Genomic DNA, 18,989 nt, shown 5'->3' with positions numbered 1-18,989 from the left:
CTAAGTTGTAAATTATGCGTAAAGCTCTGTTTTGAATAAGGTGGAGCTTCTTTAAAGTGCTGCTAGTAGGAAGAACAATTAAAACGTGAGACAGCTTAACGCACGAGACTGGCCTGCCCATCCCTCAGCAACTTTTATGCTAACCAAACTTCTAGAATTTTACATGGCTAGCACATTTTTTATGTTTCTAGAGCTGCAAGTCACTGATTCCTGTCATAGCACATGCTCTACCCCGTGGCAAAAAAGTGATCCCTCTCGTATTAGCCACGACAATTTCTAGTGAACTTTTTTCAGTCACACTCCTTTTTTACTAACCAAAAATTCTACGAAGATTACGATATTACTTAACGCACATTCAACGCGCAGCTTCTTGTTGAAGCAATGCTAACTGCAGCCACATGCACTCCGCAGTTGTAGAAACATAACATTAATTCGCTACATGTTGCCACTAAAACTGCCAGTGCTCAAGCTTCACGCACACCACTATGTGCATTCAAGGAGCCGCGAACTAAACGGAACGCCTACAGCCACTTTAGGACAATCGAAGCCTGCCACACTGCATGCGCACAAACTTCATTCATAAGGAACGAAAGCGAGGAGTGGGGAGACAGCCTGTGTGATTGATTGATTGATTGATATGTGGGGTTTAACGTCCCAAAACCACCATATGATTATGAGAGACGCCGTAGTGGAGGGCTCCGGAAATTTCGACCACCAGGGGTTCTTTAACGTGCACCCAAATCTGAGCACACGGGCCTACAACATTTCCGCCTCCATCGGAAATGCAGAGCCTGTGTGACTGAGGAAGCAAACGAGGCTGCAGTCGCTCTTGATATCTACAGACTCCGCGCTTACTCTCTCGTCTTCGATCTATCGGTTACCCCTCCAACGCAGACAGCGAAGCCGCATGACCGAGGAGCACACGCCTTGAGATCAGCTCTCTCACACAACTGTATTATCGGTGCCATAAGTGCATGGTCATCGGCAGGATTCTCTCTTGAGGGGTGAAAATGGCTGGTGTAGGGCGAAAGCACTGCCATAGCTTGGGTGGGTGCAAGTGCTAGTGAGGCTTGAGGGGGACAACTACCCTAATTTTTTCCCCTTACTGACACCCATGCATAAGTGTGCAAAACAAAATGAGTAATATATACTAACAGTCTTGTTAATAATAAGTTAAACAAGAAACAAACCAGTATGCTTCTCTATGTGACTCCTAGCTGGCTAGGATCCAGTGTTTCTCATGAGTGCTAATCAATATTAACATGCTGATGTCAAAGTGACGCATAAGAATTCACAAGTTATAAGACTCAATTGCCATCATATTACGGAAATTCAAGCTTGACACAAAGTATTTCTTGGTTTTGTTTTATGAGTGTAATACTTCCTTAAAGTAAATAAAAAGGGCTAACACTGGACACTTCTCTTCAATTCTTTGAAGAATGAATTCTCTCTGCAGTTACACTACACCAATGTTTTCTTTAAACCATGCTTGCATGGCACTGCAAGATTACGTCCCTCAATAAAATTAGAGAGATGTCTTCAAATGACGTTTTCTAGGTCTTTAAAGAAAACTCAAAACAGGCAAGCAGAAAATGCGCAAGTTTGTGTCACACAATTACTCAGATAACATATTTCAAACAATGCAAATTCGTGCACCACATCATTCGAACTGAAGAGCTAATGGTCAAAATACTCATGTCATGCAAACAAAAGTGGCTCAAGTCGTTGTTTTGAGCTTCCATGCATTGCTTTGAATGGTTTATGAGTGTGTTTGGTGGCACAAGCTTTCTTCATCCTGATACTTGGCTGGGCTATCACAGAGAAGGCGCACAATAGCATATGATTCTCCACGCTATGTTTTGTGCACTTCCATCTGAACCATTGAAAATGGCTTGTTGCACGCTTACGTGTACAGCATCATCCCCATTGGACAGCTATTTGTAACAATACTCATGTCACAGCACATGAGCATCTTGTGCACAAAGCAAAGCGTGGAGCATTATTTGCTATTGTGCACCTTCTCTGTGATAGCACGCGTCAGGAACAAGAAAGTTTGTGCCACTAAACACTCTTGTCAGCTATTTTAAGCAATGAGTGGAAGCTCAAAACAACAACTTGAGCCACTCTTCTTTGCAAGACATAAGTACCGTGACCATTAGCTGTTCAGTTGGGATGATGCGGTACATGAATCCGTACAACAAGCTGTTTTCAAGGGTTCAGATAGAAGCACACAAAACAAAGTGTGGAAAATTATTTCTTCTTGTCCACCTTCTCAGTGATAGACACAGCCAAGTATCACAGACAAGAATTCTTGTGCCACAACAACATTCTCAAGAACCATTTAAAGCAATACGTGGAAACTCAAAATGAAAAATTGAGCCTCTTTTGTTTGCAAGACATGAGTACCATTGCGAATAGCTGTCCAATGGGCATGATGCTGTACATGCAAGCATATAAGAAGACGTTTTGAAAGGTTCAGATGGAAGCGCACAAAACAAAGCGTGGAGAATTATTTCCTCTTGTCGACATTCTGAGTGATAAACACAGCCAAGTATCACAGACAAGCATTCTTGTGCCACAAAAACACTCTCATGAACCATTTCAAGCATTACCTGGAAACTCAAAATGAAAAATTGAGCCCCTTTTGTTTGCAAGACATAAGTACTATTGCGAAAAACTGTCCAATGGGCATGATGCTTTACATGCAAGCATATAACAAGACGTTTTGAAAGGTTCAGATGGAAGTGCACAAAACAAAGCGTGAAGAATTATTTCCTCTTGTCCACCTTCTGAGTGATAAACACAGCCAAGTATCACAGACAAGCATTCTTGTTCCACAAAAACACTCTCATGAACCATTTCAAGCAATACGTGGAAACTCAAAATGAAAAATTGAGCCCCTTTTGTTTGCAAGACATGAGTACCATTGCGAATAGCTGTCCAATGGGCATGATGCTGTACATGCAAGCATATAACAAGACGTTTCGAAAAGTTCAGATGGAAGTGCACAAAACAAAGCGTGGAGAATTATTCCTCTTGTCCACCTTCTGAGTGATAAACACAGCCAAGTATCACAGACAAGCATTGTTGTGCCACAAAAACACTCTCGTGAACCATTTCAAGCAATACCTGGAAACTCAAAATGAAAAATTGAGCCCCTTTTGTTTGCAAGACATGAGTACCATTGCGAATAGCTGTCCAATGGGCATGATGCTGTACATGCAAGCATATAACAAGACGTTTTAAAAGGTTTAGATAGAAGCGCACAAAACAAAGCGTGGAGAATTATTTCCTCTTGTCCACCTTCTGAGTGATAAACACTGCCAAGTATCACAGACAAGAATTCTTGTGCCACAATAACATTCTCATCAACCATTTAAAGCAATACATGGAAACTCAAAATGAAAAATTGAGCCCCTTTTGTTTAAAAGACATGAGTACCATTGCAAATAGCTGTCCAATCGGCATGATGCTGTATAGGCAAGCATACAACAAGCCGTTTTGAAAGGTTCAGATAGAAGCGCACAAAACAAAGCGTGGAGAATTATTTCCTCGTGTCCACCTTTTGAGTGATAAACACAGCCAAGTATCACAGACAAGCATTCTTGTGCCACAAAAACACTCTCATGAACCATTTAAAACAATACGTGGAAACTCAAAATGAAAAATTGAGCCCCTTTTGTTTAAAAGACATGAGTACCATTGCAAATAGCTGTCCAATCGGCATGATGCTGTATAGGCAAGCATACAACAAGCCGTTTTGAAAGGTTCAGATAGAAGCGCACAAAACAAAGCGTGGAGAATTATTTCCTCGTGTCCACCTTTTGAGTGATAAACACAGCCAAGTATCACAGACAAGCATTCTTGTGCCACAAAAACACTCTCATGAACCATTTAAAACAATACGTGGAAACTAAAAATGAAAAATTGAGCCCATTTTGTTTGCAAGACATGAGTACCGTTGTAAATAGCTGTCCAATCGGCATGATGCTGTACATGCAAGCATACAACAAGCCGTTTTGAAAGGTTCAGTCAAAAGCGCACAAAACAAATCGTGGAGAAATATTTGCTAATGTACACCTTCTCTGTGATAGCCCAGCCAAGTATCACGAAGAGGAAAACTTGTGCCACTAAACACTCTTGCCAACCTTTTCAAGTAATGCATGGAAGCTCAAAACAACAACTTGAGCAACTTTTGTTTGCAAGACATGAGTATCGTGACCATTAGCTGTTGAGTTGGAATGATGTGATATATGAATGCGTACAACAAGAAGTTTTCAAAGGTTCAGATGAAAGCACACGAAACAAAATCTTGAGAACTATTTGCTCCTATTTAGCTTTTGAGCAATAAACACAGCCAAGTACATTTTACAAGCAAGCAAGCTTGTGCCACCTAAACACTTATTCAACTATTTAAAGTAATGTGTTGAAAGTTAAACTGTATATTTGAATCAATTTTGTTGTAAGACAGGAGTAGCATTAGAAATACTTAGTTGGCCAGTGGTGAAGATACTTTGATGCAGACGTACAATAAGCCGTTTTCAAAGGCTCAGATGGAAGCACACCAAACGAAATTTCATAATTATTTGCTCTTATTCTGATTCTGAGGAATAAACACAGTCAAGTACCGTTCACAAGTGAGCAAGCTTGTGCGAAGCCAACCAAACTCTCAGATCGACCGTTTTGAGCAGTGCATGGAAAATTGATCTGAATATTGGATGTAGTTTTCTTTCAACAATACCAGTATTGCAAAACCTTTTTAATGTGTTTGTATGTAATTATTTTGTACTTGTACAGATTTAAGACTTAATCGATATTTTTCATTGTGTGTGTTTAGACCAGAGAGCGCAATTGCTATGTCATAACAGAGACGCCTTGCCTCTCGACTGTGTCTTGTGCACTTTTTCCTCGAGGTCCAAGCTTCGTAGAGCTCATTCGCACTCTTCCTTGGCAGTCCTGCATGGCCCTTTGTGCTTTGTGCCTTGGTTCAATGACAGAGCACGTGAGCGCGGCTTGGTATATCTCTCCTGAATATAAGGATTAATTGTCTTTTATCTTCTTGTGTATGTTCATATAATAGAAAATCACTCACTCACTATTTTCTGTTAGAGATTTCTCATAGAAAGATTATTCATTGCACAAATACAACATTTAAAATATTCTTTTTTTTCATAAATTGAACAGCAATATTTGTGCAAATATAACACGTGTACAACTAAGGTGATCAAATGAAATAAAGTTCTTTGGTAATTATCTGATATACTTATCTGTTATACTTTTGCACATATTTGCATCTCATGATATGAACTAGTTAAAATTGGTTATTTCTTGAGGTTGTGTACAGCCAACTAATGGAGCTGAAAAACTTAGTATTTTAGCCCTTTCAACACACAAAAAAAACAAAAATGTTATGCATGCCTAGGTATTTGGTCTAATAAGTTTACTGATGTACTACATTGACTATCAAGGTTGACATTGAGCCCTATCAAGTCCTACGTATGGCCCCCATTCAGCCCCATTAGCTCCTATATTGTGCTAGATGAGAGTCCTACATACCAAACCCATAATGCCTGTATAGCTCCTACATACCCCTATATGTCCTGTCCAGGTCCCATTCAGCTCCTACATACCACCATATAGCTCCTGTATAAGACCCATCTACCCCCATTTGGTTCCTGTACAGCTCCTGTATTAGCTCCTGTAACCCCTGTATTGAAGCACACGGATCCTGTATGGAATTATATAGGTTTTTTCAGTAGGGTTGCTTATGGCCATGGCAAAGGCCACCTCCTCTGACTCTTCTGGATTGATTGTTTGGACAGATCCTTCCATTAGGACTTGCCCTGTATCAACGTTACGGTTCAAGTAACGTTGCCCTGTATAGTTGACAAACACGATCAATAAACCCAGTTTTCCATTTATTTCGGTTGCGTCAACGTACGCCGTTTTCTTATAAATTACAAACTGGGTGTGCAGGACCTTGGCCCGTTTCATCCACCTTTCTATGTGATGAGTGGTGTTCATGTTCCTATATAGGTACGGGGAGTACTTTGAGCAGGTGTAGCCAGAAAGAAAAAAATTGGGGTGGGGGGGGGGCACCTTTTAGATTTCTGGGAGGGCACCCCCTTGAACTAGTCATTTTTCGCTCTCTATGCCAATGCCAGAAGAAAATACATTTGTGGGAGGGGGGAGGCACGGGCTCGGTGTGCCACCCCCTGGCTATGCCCCGGACATTGAGATGCGCACTCTGGACGAATTTTGTATTGGATTGGATAAACTTTTATTTGGCCCACCAAAACACAGATCACTGCGTTGCGGGCAGCTCCAACGTGGGAACTGAGATGTCGAGCTTCTCAGCCGCCTCGCGGGCTTGGTAGGCAGCCCAGAGCTGATCTGCCAAGGACGAGCTGCGGATTGCCGCCTCGCAATAGGATGGAAAGGTGGGCTAGTTGGTAATTCATGATGGTTCAGCGAATCATGATTGCCGCCTCCCATCTAGCAGAGCTAATGTTCGATAAATGAGCGAATTTGGTACACTGCCAGAGCATAAGTTCTAATGAAGCAATTTCTCCACAATGTGGGCAAAAATTACTTGGGTATAGGTCAGGGTACATTATGTGTAACATTTTCAAAGTAGGGTACATCCGCGTTTGCAAAAGCCTTAATATACGCGCTTGGGACCGAGTTAGATTTTTGTGAGGTGGAAGGAAAAGGGTGTAGCGACTGGCTGGTGTTCGCTATAATCTGTCGTACTTCGTGGTTAGGTGGACCTCCACCATCTCCTTTAGCGTATTGTTGAGTCAATCAATCAATCAATCAATCAAACTTTATTTCAGGAATGCATACAATACGTGAATAAAATTTTACAGTACAGAGGAGGTCCCGAAGTTAGAAAACTGTCCCAGTTAGAGAAGTTTTTCCGTGGAGGTGTGTAGGCCGGGAACTACACCTTGTGCACCTACCGTAGGAGTGTGTCCATCCTGGACTTGTAAGCTGTCGTTAAGCGTAGATACGGCAGGCAGTATGTAATTTTGATCAGCACAAAAACCCGAAAGAGAAGAAGAGTGTTAAAGTTCTTCATACCCACGCGCTTGTTAGTCAACCTCTTTATTATAAGCTGGAGTTTGTGTAGCGTTGCATTCTCTAACCTATCGTTTGTGTATTTCGCCCTTTGTTTTGAATATAAAGGTCAATGATTCTGAGCGTAGAAACATCTCTGTTGGGTTTCTCTCCCGCCAAGATTGTTATCTTGGGTGGAGCACCGCGAGAACCACGCTGCTCCTGAAGGGCGAGCACTTTAGAAGTATGCTAGAAAACTGTGCTAGTTGGAACGTACTCATCACGATCAATGCAAAAAAAAAGCACCCGAAAACACAAGGAAGTGCACGGCACAAGTGTGGTCTAAAAACTAAACGTTTAATGAAAATGAAAAAAAACATGGCATATATAAGCGTAAAGGAAGGCACCAAACACCTTATCAACCCCGATAAAGCATGTAATCACTCATGCTGAAGGTATGAAACTTCAGTATTTGCAAGAGGTATTGAGGGTGTACCAACGCCGACTAAATTTAGTCGGCGTTGGGTGGACCCACGCACTTTCCCTTTGCTTTTATGATTTCAAACGCTTCAGCGAGTTCACACGTGTGCTGGTCCATGTGCCTTATCACCACAGCGGGTTTGTCTAGCTCGGCTGCGCAACTGCCGCACTTCTGGCTATTGAAAGGAAGATGTGCATACGGTGCATTTGTATGCGGTGATACGTACATTGGGCCGACGGAATGTTGTCTCAACGTCTAAGGGAGCATGCTATAGCTCTCTGAAAGGTGCATCATCTACGCATCCTTTCCTCCAACGACTCGAAGGCAGAAGTCATCATCTTTTTTTCTTCTGAGATCACGTAGTGATTCTTCCCCACCCACTTCTGAAAGCTGTCTGCACCGAAGTGGTTTTGCACTGTCCCCAAGATGTGGGGCATTGTACGGCTTTCTGCAGCACACTGGCATTGCGCTGCTTCGGCGATCAGGTCAACGATCGTGGCGGCTACGCCAAGCGACAATGCCTCGGGTTGATGTGCTCATCTGGCGTCACGTTAAGAGAGGTCACAATGACGTCACGAGTTTCAGCCAACCTCAGACGGGATTACGCGGTGACGATTTTACTTAATCACTCGTGTTTATGTACGCCGAAAACGTGGGACGCCGACAGTCAGGTATCGCGTTCGATGAGGCATCTCACGCTCTCGCTTCGATAATTCAATTCAGATGAAGCGCCCTAACATTTTAGCCCGCTCATAATTCCTGTCAGCTGGTCTGAGAACTGGCTAACTTCCCTGTCCTTCCTCCTATCTTCCTTACTCCTCTTCCTCCTTCTCAAAATGTCAAATGAAATTTATCATATCCATCATGTTTAATTGTAAGAAAAAATGATAGCTTTAACCTCAAGAAACAGGAAGAGAGCAGAGTGGGTCGGTGAAGAAACTGGGGCTAATGATATCACAGTTGAAATCAAGAAGAAGACATGGACATGGGCCGGGCACGTAGCACGTAGGCAGGATAGCCGTTGGTCATTAACGGTGACTAATTGTATTCCCAGAGAAGGCAAACGCGTGAGAGGGCGACAGGAAATTAAGTGGGCAGATGAGGTTAAGAAGTTTGCAAATATAACGTGGCAGCAAAATGCACAGGACCACATTGTTCGTTGGAACATGTAAGAGGCCTTTGCCCTCCAGTGAGCATAGTAAAGCTGATTATGATGGTGATGATAGTAACAGGTCCAGATGAAGGCTCCTAGAGAACTTCGCAGACGAGCCACAAGGCCTGCTCTGGCACCAGACATGGGTCGCGTCGTAAGCGGACATATAGAAAGCCAAAGCAAAAAAAAAATTGTCCAGCTCGCCAGAATTCAAGTGTGCATAGGCGGATGCGCTAACTGAGCCGTGGAGCAGCAATGACCCGCTCCCAGCTCAGTGCGACGCAACACTTCCGCTTCCGTTCGGCAGGAACCAGCGATGTTTGCACGCGCCGAGGTCACCATGACACGATTCATTCGCAGCGTGACAAAATGCCGGTGATCTGTTCGAAGAAGACTCTCGCCAACCACGATGCATACTGTTCTGCGGGGTTGTGCGGTCGTGGTTTCCGCTAATGCATTGAAGCCATCTCATACAAAGCAGGAAACCCGCCACAGTGGTCTGTTGGTTATATTGTACTTGACTACTGACTGGTGCTTACTTGACTGCCGACTAAAGAGTGCCGGCGCTTCAATATCAGGGCACGTGAACGTTTTTTTTGTCTCATTATAAAAAACTAATCAGACTGCAAGATAACTCTTAAAAAATGAACTAAGTCTGCAGAGTGAGTGAGTGAGTGAGTGAGTGAGTGAGTGAGTGAGTGAGTGAGTGAGTGAGTGAGTGAGTGAGTGAGTGAGTGAGAACTTTATTTTGGTCCAAAAGCGGCAGAGACTGGACGGGACCTGAGGCCCCGCTAGCTCAGTGGAGTCTCTCACTGCATAAACTCATTTTTGTAATGGTTGTCTTGGAGATCACTGTAACATGACTTCCTGTTATTTACTTTTTGTTTTGTTAGCTGCTTCGAAGCCAATGCGTGAACGAACTCATTGATCATTTTTCTCTTGTTATTTTTCTGTTTTATCCATCTATGTATGCAACGTGCTCCCAAGATCTTCTACAAGATCGGAGTATCTCTAAATAAGTAATCTATAAATATGCATAAGTAAACATACACCATATTTTGATAATTAGGCTTTCATAAAGCGTGCAAGAACAAAGCAGAGATAGAAATAACAAACGCGGATCATAGTAAAATATTCAGTGTTAACTGTTTAACTCACACTTACCACCACAGGTCCTTGGATTGGCCATAGTCTTCAGATAGGGAATACCCGCGCCCTGCGTGGCCGGAGACTTCCCGCCCGCCGGATGCGTAAATAAATGTTGTTTCTCTCTCTCTTTCCTTGGATTGGCAGGCCTTTCACACACTTGGCCATACACTGCGAAAACTGCGAGGAGAGCGAACGCAGACCTCTCTTCGAAAGAACCAAACTTGTTTACAGACCCCACGGGAAATCATCATCATCATCAGCCTGACTATGTCCACTGCAGGACAAAGGCCTCTCCCATGTTCCGCCAGTTAACCCGGTCATGTGCTTGCTGCTGCCAATTTATACCCGCAAACTTCTTAATCTCATCTGCCCTCCTAACCTTCTGTCTCCCCCTAACCCGCTTGCCTTCTCTGGGAATCCAGTTAGTTACCCTTAACGACCAGCGGTTATCCTGTCTACGCGCTACATTCCCGGCCCATGTCCATTTCTTCTTCTTGATTTCAGCTATGATATCCTTAACCCCCGTTTGTTCACTAATCCACTCTGCTCTCTTCTTGTCTTTTACGGTTACACCTACCATGTTTCTTTCCATTGCTCGCTGCGTCGTCCTCAATTTAAGCTGAACCCTCTTTGTAAGTCTCCAGGTTTCTGCTCCGTAGCTAAGTACCAGCAAGACACAGCTGTTATATACCTTCCTCGTGAGGGATAGTGGCAATCTACCTGTCATAATTTGAGAGTGCTTGCCAAATGTGCTCCACCCCATTCTTATTCTTCTAGTTACTCCAATCTCGTGGTTCGGCTCTGTGGTTATTACCTGCCCTAAGTAGACATAGTCTTTTACAACTTGAAGTGCACTATTACCTATCTCGAAGCGCTGCTCTTTTCCGAGGTTGTACATTACTTTCGTTTTCTGCAGATTCATTTTAAGACCTACCCATGGGAAAGTTCAAAGAGAAATTACCGAGTTATCACATCGGCTCAGAAGGTTCGAAGAGTGTGAGCCACCCCTCTTCTAGTTCATTTATAGGCTTCCTACAATGACACGTACCAGCAGATGATGTGCTTATTTAGGTGGCACTCTGTTATGGGTCGTCATGGCGGGGTATCACTGCAGGTTGGGCTATATAATTGGGCGTTCTGAATGAAAACTGCCCGTGTTCTCAGATTTGGGTGCACGTTAAAGAACCCCAGGTGGTCGAAATTTCCGGAGCCCCCCACTACGGCGTCTCTCATAATCATATGGTGGTTTTGGGACGTTAAACCCCACATGCCTGCCATGCCTGAATGAAAACTCCGGTAGGTAGGTGCTTCGTCCCGTGATTCCACCTCTATTTTGTGGCCTCTTGCGGTGCATTTTCCAGCATGAATTTGAATTAACTCACCCATCTTTCAATCATGTTCGCTGTGCATTTGCTCGAAGTGTCCATATAACTGGCAAAAGAATTGCTGTTGTCGTTTGGTCAACAGAGATATGCGTCGAGTAGTATAGCATGAGCGTGCGTATAAAACCGACCCATGTGGTACACCGTGGCCGTTTCTGGACGCCCCACTATGTGTTGAGACTGCGACGCACTTGGTGCGGACTTTTAGCAGCCGACAACGTAGCCGTTTTCGCCGTCTTATTGCAATGAGAACGTGGCACTAAGCTCCCACGTGCCGCCTCAGTAATGACGACATCGACCACCAGGGATGCCGAAAAACTGAGACACTCGCTGAACACATCGACATGCTCAAGTGTCCCGTCATGCGCGCTTTTTCAACGAACTTTTCTGGGTAGCACACACACACTTGGGTGCGTTCATAATAACCCTTGAGACCACTTCCCTAACCTAAAAGGAACGCATACACATCCTGGCGGGCCCGATTTCGCTGCGCCTACTCGCTAGACTGTGTGTTCTGGCAGTACCGCCGGACCACGTAAATTGCATTTCCAGGTGCCTGATAGGCCACAGGCCTTGCCGGCCACCTTACCTCAACCGCTGGACCCATGGACATTACTACCATGCTCTCTTAGACATTTATACGTGAAGCAAACTTTGCGTGTGTGTTCCTAACCACGTCAATAATTTTTTTGTAAGTTAAAGAAAAGAAAAGATGCCTTCGTGCGTTTTGGTAAATGTAGCTGGAAGTCAGCACCAGTCTATGTTGTTTACACATGTGCCTTCCCGTTGACATAGTTTTTTTTGTGCTTCGCATGACATGGTGACGCGTGAATAGTAGGTATGATTATATGTGTTGCATACCAGCGCTGTCGGTTTTTTTTGTTTCCCGGACACAGCCTATGGCCGTACACAGGTTCCCTGGAAAATGTGAACAATTCAAAGTAGTGAACCCGAACGCTGCCCATAGCTTGGCATAAAGTATATGGCCATGCAACGCAGCAAAAATACTGGGCGTGGTGATGGGGGCAGCCAAAATATTTATAACCATTAAATGGTTACAGAGAGGTGAGGGGATTGGATTAGGGCCGTATTGGCCTCTTTTCCTCACAGTACTATAGGTGGAACCCTTAATCCGGAGCTCTATTGGTGAGCAAAGCCGTTGAACCGGGGCTTTTTTGGCCTCGAAGTCCTGACAGCCGCACAGCTAGGGTCGCCTCCCAGTCCTGTCTCTCGTGTGGTTGAGTGCAAGCACGGATAAAAGAGAGAAGCGGAGATACCAAAAATGCTGACACCACTAACCAAATAGCTCCGCCCTTTCTTGTGTGTTTAGGAAAAGTGGTTAACGATTTAGATTACTCGGTATGCTGTACTATGGGAAAGCTGAGAGCTATTCGTGGGCCACAAACTTAATAAGGCCTCATCGACAAAAAATATAGAGAAATCGGACTGCTGGCTCTATAAGGTGTGTTAAGAAAAAGTGGGTAACGATTTAGAGTACTATATAAGCACTCTACTATGGGAGCGAACGAAGCGGTACCGTGGGCCCACTTGAGGCCTTTCGTTGGGAATGGATGCGAGAAACTGCACCCGATGAAAGGCGTGTTTACAAAAGGGGGGTGACGATCTAGAGTACTAGGTACTTTGGCATAGGGGAGCCACATGTATGTTCAGTAAAAGTGGTTAACGATTTAGAGCACTTGGTACTCTACTATGGGAGAGCTTAAAACCGTCCCGTGGGTCTCAGCACGTGATTGCCAACCTGTGTGTTCAGAAAAAGTGGGTAACAATTTAGAGTACGAGGTACACTATACTATGGGAGAGCATGAAGCCGTCTCTTGGGCCTCACACTTGATGCGGCTCTGAATGTGCCTTGGAATTAGAAGCATTCACGTGTTCCACAGCGGGTATTTTACTTGTTTACGATGATTGAGCTTAAAGTTCATGTGTAAGTTTCTGTGACTGGCCGTATGACGGCAAATTTGAACGCCCAAGTAAAATTCATCAAAGGTCGTTTCGCCAGCATGTCTCCGAACTGCACATGTTCAACGCAAACGTGTAACTTTTGTTTCAATATATGCTTAGGATTTACAACTATGCACAGAGAAAATATTCAGGGCTGAGACAGAAGTCAGCCAGAAGAGCTTTTCTACATCAGCGAACGTCAGGCGCATTGTGTTCCCGTAGGGTGAGGCTATAGTGAACTATAATATGATCATATTCTAGTTCACTATAGGTGGGGACTAAGGTTTATGGCGTCATCCATTGGCGGATTCGGAGTGACCCACCAACTCTGCGCCGGAGCACTCCACTGTGGAGGAGGGCAACAGAGGAGAATTTACCAATGGAACCAACACCGACTAAATTTCAAGGCCGAAAGGCTGCCGCAGTGACGTCAGAGGGTGGAGGCCCAGTTACCCAACTGAGCATGCTCAGTAAGACTTTTTTTTCCACATCTTTTATTCGGCCCAATCAAGCCGCAGCAGCTGCGAGAGCGGGAGCGTTGGTTCTCCTAAGACGCGAACGAAACACCGGCTTTCCGCCGCGTTCACGGCGTAACTGGGCCTCCACCCTCTGACGTCACTGCGGCAGCCTTTCGGCCTTGAAATTTAGTCGGTGTTGATGGAACACACGCGCTCCCTCCGGAGCGAATGGCAGGGTCAGAATGGAACGCGACGTGCGCGTCTCTCTTCTTGCTAGAGTGGGCACACTGGGCACAGCGGCGCTACGCTATAGCAAAACGTGATCTCCGACGTGAGGCACAACTTACGCGATCGGCGTCCGTTGGCGCTCCCAAAGTTGGCACCGTTTCAAGGCACGTACGGCGCGCTTGCAACTTCCGGTCGAATCCGCTGATTTTCGAGGAGTAGATAAAGTTGCTCCGTGGAGATCTCGCGACAGACCTGCTCCAGATCTGCCAATGGAACATACAAGGAGTACTCTCGATCTGCCAATGGAAGAGACTTGCTCCTCATGGAGCAGAAGAGAGTATTACCGGAAGTGCTCCGAATCTGCTAATGGATGACACCATAAGCAAAAATTTGAAAAGGAACCAATTGTTACTTCTTTTCTTCATATAAAAAACTCACTGGGCTTTTTATTGGCTTGTTTCTTGTTCCTCGGGGACCTGGCGTAACCCACTGCGGGGGGGGGGGGGAGGGGGGATCGGCCATGAAGCGTGTCATACCTCATTCTAGAGAAAAAAAAAACATTTACAATCCGAATATGCTCAAGAATTAATAGTCTAAAACAGTTTTTTTTTAAACTAACTTGAGGAACTACGGGCTGCGGTTGCTCGGCGACCATGGGAATGATGGGTAGTGTACGCATTTGCGTAGTCTTCGGGCTTCCCGACTCCTAACGCACTTGTGGCTTTGTTTATTTATGTGCTTTGGTTTTATTTCAAATAAAAGAAAAAAACCGTTGTGAACTGAGGGAGCCGCTTTGAATTGGTGAGCCCAAAAGATTAAGGGGGTAAAGTGCAACTGCAGAACATTTGCTGATTGTCTTTTCGTAACAAAGCAGCCCCAACCCATGCGAAGTCAAAAGGAGCTGAAAGGATGAAGATTAGACAAAACCGTGTACTACCTACCATTTCCATGCTTGCTGAAGCGGCGTGCGTTAAGAGCTCCCATAGGCACTAGCACCAGAGTTCTCTCTAGGGCATACTTACAGGAAACTCTATGGTTTATAAAGCATACACAACTGTGTCGACAGGAACGTGAAAGTCGTTCTCTTTGACTTTTCAGTCAGTGTATTAATCCTCCCTCACCCCCTTTCGTAGCTTTCTGCCCCTCGCATGTCCGCCGTCATCACCCATTTTTGATCAAGTCATATGATGACGTCGTAACGTTACGTCCCGTTGTATAATGTCATTGTGGCGTAATAATGTATGTCTCTCGCGACGTCTGAATAGTGTCATACATATGGTGACGTCGTCACGTGACGATTTCAGAGGCGAAGCTCCTTAAAATAGAGGCTTGCCCGTTGGCGTACGCCGAAGTGCTCTGCACTATGAACATGATGGCGCTGATGATCACGGACAACGACTTGCTTGTGCAGGATATGACGTCTCGATATGCTGTACGTTTTGTATGACTGGAAACAATTAACAACCACCAGGAGAATGTTCACATACCATGGCTTCGCCAACTTCAGGCTAGGTAAAGGTACCGCAGAGTTATAATCAAGGCAAAACGGAGTTCACGACTCAACACAGCATAGCATTTATTACCAACAAACCTTGAATATAACTGTACACCGACCTATTGAGGACAGAGAATTCTGAAAAGTAAAGTATAGGGGATGTTATTAGAAGTACTCGTATACTGTAATTATGAAGAACGAAAAAGTAGATGAAACGATAACTATAGTCGTGGGCATGGACCGAACGTGCGAACCGAACCTGCGCAGGTTCGGTTCGCAGGTTCGCAAGAAAAGATAACCTGCCCACGGCAGGTTATCTTTTCTTCCACTTTTCTTTCTTCGTAATTACAGCACAGCTACTTCTAATAACAACCCTACACTTTTCTTGGCATAATTCTCTGTCAGTTCTCAATATTATTGGGTAAAATAAAGAAAGAGAGTCCTTAAATTGACCCTGCTATCCTTCGCACACCGTGTTGTCGCTCATTTGCACACGTGATCGTAGTCATTGTCACGGGTTATTGATAGTAATATCGAACAATCCCACTGATTCGCTCACTCATCATGATTCACTTCGTGGATATGCCGTGTTTTTTGTAGTATTTTTTTATTCTCGTGCTGGATGCCGATGGCTAATTTTTGTGTTCGATGAGACCACTGTGCTTCCTTTAAGTACTCTGGAGGAAGCTCTGGCGCTAGTGTCTATGGGAGATGAATCTCACGGCGCTTCAGGCTGCAGCACGGGAATGATGGGTAGCACACATCTTCGCTCTTTCGACTCCGTTTGGCTGCGCGTGCCATGGCCAGAATTCACTTTGCCGCAAGACGATGCTCAGCGAATGTTCACCAGTTGCACTTCCCCACCTTGACCTAACTAGACTAACCGATTCAAATTGGGTCATGAAGTTCACAACGGTTAGTTCTTTCATTCGAAACAAAACTAAAACGCAGCATTGAACAAAGCCACGAGTGCGTTCGAAGCACGCAAGCATGAAGACTGGGTAAATTTGTGTGCTATACACCCATCGTTCCCATGGTGGCTGAGTGGTGGCAGCACCAGGGTCCCCTCTAGAGAGTTTTAGGAAACTCTATGGAAGAGGCAACAAAGGTTTTCGCATGAAATGTGATCCTGTTTTACTGACTATCAGCCTCATTACTGTCTATCAGCCTATACATTGTCAACGATGAACTTGTCGTTCAGGGGGCTCACTGTCGTCGGAAACGGTTGCGGCTAACCGCCATATCACAGCGCACGAGAAAGGAGGAGCCCTTCTGTGATGCAGTACCACGAGTGCTATTCTGGAGACCGTCGAATTCCACCACTGGTCAACTCTGATTGGCTCCGAGGTCTGATACGGGCACTCTGACTGGCTTAAAATATCGCTTTCATGGATTTCGACAATATGGTGGAATGTGACATTGTCGAGAATAGTGACCCGTATTTCCGTAACTTTTTTATAGTACGGTGCTGGGAGAAACCTAACCACCTGTCTTTTTTTATTGCACAGCAGGTGTCTGATTGGATCAAATGCGCTGCGTAGGCTGTGATTCTAGGGCTTCTACTACGCGGGCGTCGTTAGGCGGTTACCGGCTGTCTGCTTGAACTTTGTCGTGACTGACGTCATCAATTACTGTGATGCACTCCGAAATTGCCCTCTCTCTCTCCCCTGGCACTCTTCGGCAACGCGAGGGTGAGTATTGGTCAAACCCAATGGGCGGGACGCCGATGGCTGGTCACCGTTTTCGACACCGATCGTGCCTGGCATGCCGGATTGGTTTCGGCGCTACTGGCAGAGGAGACGAGCACGACGCAGCGCTATATGGGGCAGTTGGCGATGACGTACGCAACGTGACAAGACATGTTTGAAGCCCCGGTTGTTGGTAACACAGCCTCGTACATGTGTGCACTGCTCAGCATTAATGATCGCCGATTTCTCAAAACGTGTCGCAATTAGACGCAGTCAAGATGACCTTTTCCTCGCACAGTAGACTTTCACGAAGGCAGTTTCAGCGTCATTTTAGTAATATATCCACCTTGATATATCACTGTAAATAATGAGGACCCTCCTTCATGGAGAATGCTGCCGGTATAGCGGTGCCGAGCGATTCCGTGAGCAAGAATACAGCTATCTCCTTAAGACGTAGCCTCTCCACGGAATTCCTGCTTCAGCACAGTTACCACTCAGCAACCCGTCACTCTATTAAGGCGACAGGTCTTATTCCATGATCAGTTTCCTTCGAACAAGGCGTTCTTACGTATTCTATACGTTATTGCAACTAATACAAAATATGTTTGTATTGTTCCACACAACAGTCTGCTGTATTGTTCTGTACAACAGTCTGCTGCACCGTTCCGCAAAACAGTATGCCGCACCGCAGCTGCGCCATGCAGCCTGCTTGCAAAATATAGCAATGGATGATTTCATTTATGTTCTGCGTGCCTGTGAATGTGAGTTATTTGTGTTGTTCGACGGAGAGTTTTGTTGGCTTGACACGCTGTTAATTAAGTTTCTCGGCGCACCTTCATCTGCAAGTGAACACAGGGTTCATAGAATGATTACAACTTGATATATGTTTTGCACAGGTAGCATGATTTTGTGGAATGAATGCAGTCATTCATGGCTAGCTGCCTAAAGTACATGTTTGTTATGTACACAACACCAAATTGAATTGGAGTCCAGTTGAACCGTACTCTACACAAAGAACACAAGAATAAAGTGTGCAGCAAACAAAGGCACAAAGAACACATGACATGTTTATAGAGCTAATCGTGGCACTGAAATGACGAAGATGGGACAGGCCAAACATACACAAGCCTGTTCTATCCTTGTGATTTGAAATGCTACGCCAAACTTTATGAAATTGTTACACCAAGAAGCCCAAAAATTTACCTGTGCTAAGTTCACATGACATCCTCCCTTTCCCCATTTTGCGGATTTCTTTTTGTTGAACCAATCTGTACATGCAATGATGTTCCAAACTACGTGTGAATTAATGAGTGTAAAAAGTTTACTTGGACTTGCAATTAATAAAGTTGCATAGAAGTGTTACCACCTATGCAGGTGGCAGTTGCAGAATATGTTGGCAATAAGTCAGTGAAGGTTGACCAGTTCTTTAGCAACATACATCCTCGTGAACATGTTGTTCTTGGAAGTTGATGGTCGACAACAAATAAACCAATATTCCAAGTCCCCCCCCCCCCCCCTCATCTGTCTCCAAGCCACTTTCAAGCACTGTTTATATAGAAGCTATGCCTTGTTGTCCAGCAGTTAAACTTAGTCTTGGAACAAGCTGCACTGGTGGCAATAGCAGCATCCCCCTTTGTAGTGTTTAAGCCTCTGAACTCTTTCTGCCATTTTGCCAATAAGAGTGGCGTTGCAATGTGCCAGTGTACTTTGTAGAAGACACTGATTATGCGCAGGTGTGCGGTCCGTGAACGTACATCCCAAGGTATACCGAAAAGCACTGAAGGTTTCAGTGAGGTGATTGGCAAAGAATAATGTAAAGATTGCAACGCAACTTTCAATGGCAAAACAAATCAAAAATGGTCACCGAAACTTAAAGAATGTAAAGAGGATGTTGCCTATGTTTCCCATGCAACATGTTCTGACACAGAGCTTGT

At 44.7% G+C, this 18,989-nt stretch overlaps 1 protein-coding gene across 1 annotated transcript in view; it reads left to right on the top strand.

Annotated features, from left to right (window-relative positions):
• The window catches only part of LOC119163826 (uncharacterized), a 124,335-nt gene that overhangs the window by 54,816 nt on the left and 50,530 nt on the right, over positions 1–18,989 (top strand). The window lies entirely within an intron of this gene.

The sequence above is a fragment of the Rhipicephalus microplus genome, chromosome 9, assembly GCF_043290135.1.
Source record: "Rhipicephalus microplus isolate Deutch F79 chromosome 9, USDA_Rmic, whole genome shotgun sequence".
Classification (NCBI taxonomy): domain Eukaryota; kingdom Metazoa; phylum Arthropoda; class Arachnida; order Ixodida; family Ixodidae; genus Rhipicephalus; species Rhipicephalus microplus.
The sequence above is the reverse complement of the archived record's forward strand: the minus strand, read 5'-3'. Positions and strand labels throughout refer to the sequence as shown.